The sequence below is a fragment of the Ictalurus punctatus genome, chromosome 27, assembly GCF_001660625.3.
Source record: "Ictalurus punctatus breed USDA103 chromosome 27, Coco_2.0, whole genome shotgun sequence".
In the NCBI taxonomy this organism is placed as follows: domain Eukaryota; kingdom Metazoa; phylum Chordata; class Actinopteri; order Siluriformes; family Ictaluridae; genus Ictalurus; species Ictalurus punctatus.
In genome coordinates this window covers 10,193,438-10,199,808 of record NC_030442.2, presented here as the reverse complement: position 1 = coordinate 10,199,808, position 6,371 = coordinate 10,193,438, and positions in this window count along the sequence as shown.

The window sequence follows — 6,371 nt, the reverse complement described above, 5'->3', positions numbered from 1 at the left end:
TATGGTTAAGAAAAGCAGATGCTAATACTTAACAGGATGAGGAATGTTTTAAGCATGGACAGTTACATTTAAAGCTTTTGACTTTTTCTTTCTATTACTCTGTTTTTCATTCTAGTGTGGTTATAGTGTTAGTGAATAATAGTCACACCAGTAGAAAAATGAACACTGTCACAGAAAAATTAACACAGCCGCAGTGTAGGAGAGCATACCACGTCACATCAAAGGCATTAAAGGATGGATGAAAGAATGGATGGATAAAAGGATGGATGGATATAAGAAAGGATAGATAGATAAAAAAGGATAGATAGTTGGATGGATGGATAGATTGATGAATGTATGAATGGGCAGGTGGATGGATGAAAGGATGGACAGATGGATAAAAAAGGTAGATGGATGGATGCATGGATGGAAAAAGATGGATTGATCAAAGAATGGATGAATGAACGAAAGGATTCATGCATGAATTAAAGAATGCATGGATCAACTAAAGGATGCATAGATGATAGATGAAAGAATGAGTGAATGGATGAAAGAAACAAAGGCTGGGGAGATGGATGCAGGGTGGTTAAGGGAGGGAAGGAAGGAAGGAAGGAAGGATTAAGTGAACACAGACAGTGAAAGAGAGAGTAAATGTAAGTGACTAAGAGAAAAAGAAGAGATTAAGGACACAAATATAAGAGAAACTGTAGGGTCTACTTAGTCTTTTTTTTTTGTACAATTTACATGGTGGTGAGATGAAAAATGAGTGCAATGAACTTCCCACCAGTCCACACAACTCAAAAACGCCTCTCAAGAGCTGAACAATAGAATTGAGAGAAAGGAAATCTCTTTACTCTCCCCACCTCTTTACTCTCTCACCCCGTCCCCTCAGCCTCTTTCCCCTATCCTGTCCACTCTGAGTGCAGCATCTCTGTGCTAATGAGCCTAGGACCAATAACCCTCTCTCACTGCATCTCAATGTGAGAACCATTCTTTCTTTCTCTTTCATTTTTGTCTTCTCTCACCTTACCTCCCACCTCTGCTTACTCCTTCTCCTCTCCTATCCCATTAGTACCCATCGCCCCCATCTCCCTATCCAATGTCACCCAGTTTACCCCATCCTATCCCTTCCACATTCTCCATCCCTTCTCATCATCCACATTCACTCCCATGTCCTCCAACACATTCAACCCCATCCTGTCCTATATCCTCCATCAAATCCATTCACCCCTCCTATGTCTTCCAGCCTAAATAACCTTATTCCCATTTATTCACACTTTAGTAACCACTGGATGGTGGACCAGTAGAAGATAACTAAGTGGCTGTATTCATGCCACAGGTTACTAAGCAACTAGACACATAATCATCATATCATGAAATTGTCCTTAAATAGTACCAAGTGTCAACCCAGGATTGCTGAATGATATCATTCTGTTTCTGGCTGTCATGGTTCAAATTAAAGGTCTCATTCAATAGAATCTCCTGTTTCACAATGGAACCTTGGGTAACCTTGGCCTGTATGTGCTTTATATAAGAAGCTGTCTGCTGGAGTGTGTGTGTGGGTGTGTGTTGAATTGCATCAAGACTAAGGATATTATTCAACATCGTCACATTTTTTTCAAAGTCACGGTAAAGTTTTTAGTGCATGCAAATTTATAGGATAAAGCATCAGCTTTTAAAACATTCAGTTAAAAGGTGAGACAGTTTACACTGCTCATATGTGGGTGTGTATTATTTTCTCTTATTAACATGAATCCTTATTTTTCATTCAGTCTGAGAAATACATTTGAGTTTTCTTCTGTTCACTTTCACCCTGAGTTACAGCTTTACAGATTATTCCTTTGCTCCGTAAGAAAGAGTGCTGTTTTACAGTTGAATTTCTGACATTAGAGAGATAGATAAGAGAAAGGGTGTAGATTGGTTATTGTCAGAATGAGACATCACTGCTCACTTTAGTGAAATGAACAAGAGAATGGAGATCATTCAAATCCACTTGAGCTTATCATGTCACATTTACATATAAACCCTTCACATGGTGAAATCTCGGCATTTTCTACTATATATAGTTCTGAAAACGACATTGTTGAACTGAAATATGTTTTTGTTTTGTGCAAGTCTTAAGCACAAATAAAGTTATAGCATTTGGCTACACCCTGAAGGGAACAGAAAGTAGAAAAGAAAGTCAGTTTTCACTGTATGCATGTAGACGAGGGAAAAAGCATGCTTCTGAAAATCCTGACATTGCAGTATAAATCTGCGGATGCCAATTGTGTTTTTGGATGTTATGAATGTCCTAGGACTGTTTATCATGGCTGCTGACCAGGTTGTTCCTTTATGGTCAGTAATTTTTTATTTTATAACACATTTGCACTTTTGCTGTTTTAATATTACACCCTCATGTGGGGCCACCAGACTCGGGTCAACTATCAGCTGGCGGGGCAATTTCTAGAGATCAGTGTGGCTGAAGTATACATTTCTGTTTTTCACATTCACTACCACTCAATGCATGCAGTTAACTGTGCATCCAAAACTGCATACTGTGACAATACCTACTGCAGTTGATTCAGTACCTACTGCTTGGCCATTGATTCAGTACTTACTGATCAGTGTGTGTGTGTGTAGTATGAATACAATCTGGACGTACTACGTCTGCCATGTTGGCATTGTCATGTGACTTATGTCATAATATCTGCAAAAACTTAGCTTTTTTTTTTTTCTTGTTTAACCTTCAATAAATTAACAATTCACTCAGCTGTTGTTAAACAAGTATAGTTTAACTATAAGGAACAACGTTTATTACCTATAAGCACATGCATTTACAAAGAGGTGATGCATTGCGTTCAGTCGTTTTTGATTCTGACAGATTCATGCCAGTCCCATTACCAATGTCCATTGGTTCCTTACTGCAGAATCTTGGTGGATGCAGTAGGTCATCCGGGTATTTCTCGCCTACTGTTTTATGAATACGTTCGGACATACTACTCCTTCGGCATACTGATTTTCGCCTACTGTACAGTAGGATAGAAGGGATATTCAGACATAGCTATGCTTTTAACATTCTTCTTGAGGCATTTGACCTAACAGTTTATGACATACTATCACCACCTATTGGGCTGGCATGAATGTGTGTTTTTGTGTGGCTGAAGATATTTTTAAAAATGTAGGGCTAAAAATTGTATTGTCAAAAATATCCCTATATGTATGGACATAAGAAGAGGTACTGGGAGAAGAGAGCATATACACTCTTCAGAAAGAATAAGAGTATTGGGGATACGTCTGCAAGGAGATGCTACTAATTAACTGAAAATACTGAGAGAAGATAGAAACGAGACATGCTGACTAAAAAGTACCAAGGAGGTTTCTACTCATCTTGAAGTAATCTTGGCATTAGTACGAGATGAGTAACAATTAATTCAAGTTTCTAGACTTAGTCATTGACACTTAAGCATCTAATGTCTAGCACAACACTGTCATAACCGTACTCATAGCATCTCAACTCCTAGCTTTGAAAGTGTTTATCTCTCTTTGTTGATGCATCACTGTTTTTGCTGGATAAAGTACTGGCTAAACAGTTAAGTCAAGCTTTAATCATATTTAAGGATTGTTTTATGATGTTGAAATGGGACTGAACTGAAAGGCTCAGGTTTCAGACTTTCCTGACACTTCTACAGAAGTTTTATTCATATCTCATTTTTTCAAAACTCAGCTAAAGTATAAATTGAATAGTTGTTTTGACTGCTGTCCCTTATGTTTTGGTACTTCAGAATTGTTTTGGCTGTACCATACATGGTATTTTCATATTTCTGCTTCTCTGCTGAACCCAGTGGGTTTCCTACACTCTTACTATGATCTTGGCATGGTGATTCAGTGAGCAGAGTGGCTGCAGTGTTACTGTGTTCAGTTGGGCTCTTCAGTTGTGGTTTCTGCAACCTTCTGCATTCTCTGTGGTCATATTTCCTCACAGTGGGGGTTGCATTCAGCTGGCGCAAGCATATCTCATACAAATACACACTCCTGTTCTTGCTGTCATCCTTTCAGGGAACGTGACAAACCGCAGACGGCCACAGACGATAAAGCATCTGCTAAGGCGAGAAGGACGGATAAGGCCAAGCTGTTCTGAGCTGAAGCCAGGATTTCCTCTAAACATTATTCCAGCCTCTTCTACCCTCTTATGTATCCCCCCCTTCATTGATCTCCATTTCTTGTGAATTTGTAGTATATGGATTATTAATTACAAATGGTTAAAACAACCTTAACCTTCAAGTGTATGCAGTGAAGAAATAGACCAACAAAGCCTGAAGTCAAAATTGCCTTCTGCACACACATATCCCAAAGACAACCAGGCCAAGGAGGCTGTGCAGTCTCCATGACAACTTGCTGGAATGTTTGGGCCATCATCAGCATGCTTGGCTACATCTCTCTCTCCTTCACTCATGTTTCTCTCCTTTCACTTAATCCCTCTATCAACACCTTCAACAGACTTCCTTTAAAAATGACTACACATTTTAGACACAGGTGCATTTTTCATTATATGCAATGAGACCAATTAGCTAAGCTATTTAAGCTATTCATGTAGTGCACTAAGTCCTGGAGCACAAAATGAAATGAGTGTGAAGCATCAGTGGATAGATGATGCATTTTGCAGAATACAGATCAAGGACAAGAAATTACATTTAGCCTCACATTTTGCAATTTTCTTAATTGAAAAGCTGGCCATTTTCAATTTTAGACCAAAACAAATAGCTGTATGATGAAGCAACATGGATTTATCACAAGGTCCTATCTGTGCTCTCAGGCAACAGGTCTGGTACACTAGTCTTTGAGAATGACCTTTGAGGATACAGGGGACATGGCTATGCAGGATGGGACCTTGGAGGAGTTATGGTTCTGGTAAACTGGTCTCTTTGGCTCCTAGATCAGAGCCCGTCAAATCTCCAGTAGGGGTTGAAAGCATGGACCAGGACTGGCCAGTACAAGCCCGAGAGAAGGTCATAAATCAGACTTCGCAAGAAAATACCTCTTTCGATGGCTTTACGCTAACAGCTCAAACAAGTTTATCGTGCCTTGTTACAGCTTTTTCTTGGGGTGGCACATCCTGTCTGAGCCCTCTCTCTTTCCCACGCTCATTTAGCTGGCCTTCATTCTAAGCAGAGAGCCAGGGTTAAAGAAATAGAGCTGAACTTTAACCCCATAAACCATAGTTTCCTAGAAGTGCTAAAGTTTACAAATACAATTGAGCTTTGCTTCCGTTTCAGTTACTCACACGCCCCAACTTAACAGCATGGAGTTTTTGGTTTACATTGTTTTTCCTTGAGGCACAGTCGAAGTATAACAAACTAAATCTAGGTATAAGAGGTAGAGCACAATACAGCACAAGAACTCTTGTGCTTTAGAAACTGCAACACCAGGTTACATAATGGACAGTGAGGGATGATCAAATGAATGTTGCTCATGTAACAGTGGGAAAGATGAAACCCTGCTGCCAGCTATTCTCACTTATCAGAAAGGCTCATTTTGATCCCTCACACTACATCTTACTGGCCAGAAATAAACCAGAAAGGAACACTTCATACCCCAGGCTGCTCAGAGATCTCACACCATTCTTCAGAAGGCAGCATACAAGGAGGTCTAATGGCCCGTTTATACCTGGTCACTTCTTGAATTTTCTCTGATCAGATGGCAAACTGGATTGTGAAGACCAGGTGTAAATGCCTTCCGAAACGCATTAAATCCAATCACTCAAACCACATCACGAGGTGGTCTGGGATAAAGTCCAGACAAAACTGGACAAGTCTAAATGCGTCTGGTTACTGAAACATCAGCGCTTTTCTCCTCCCAAACGGAAATGTGTCACTCACTTTGGCCGCACCAAAAACGAAAACCAACTTCCTGACCAGTATAACCTGATGGAGTGTGCCTCCTCTTTAAATTGCTTTGCATGCTGACAAAGATAATTGAAGGTCCAGCACCCCAGTCAGAAACTGGATAGTCTTGTCCCATAAAAGAAGCCAGCACTATATTTTCCCACCAGTGTTGACTCAGAGCTTTCATCCAGCCATCTCACTGGGTTTTAAAGTACTGCTGATCATGAAAATACTGCACATAAGTGCAGCCTTTTGTTGCAAAAGCATTTGTGTTTTCTTGCCAACTGCATTTGCAAACCCAAAGAGAGCAAACCAACACTACCTGCCTTTTTAGTACAATGAAAGTGTGTATTTGCATTTTGTGCAGGAATAGAAGACCTAATTCATAGCTGTAACACATTGTGGCAAAGTGTAAATGGAACCTTTAACAAATCCGATAGCTATCCAATCAGAGAACACATGAAGTGACCAGGTGTAAACAGACCCTTAGATGCACAACACATGCCAGAAAGTGACTAGTTCCCCTTC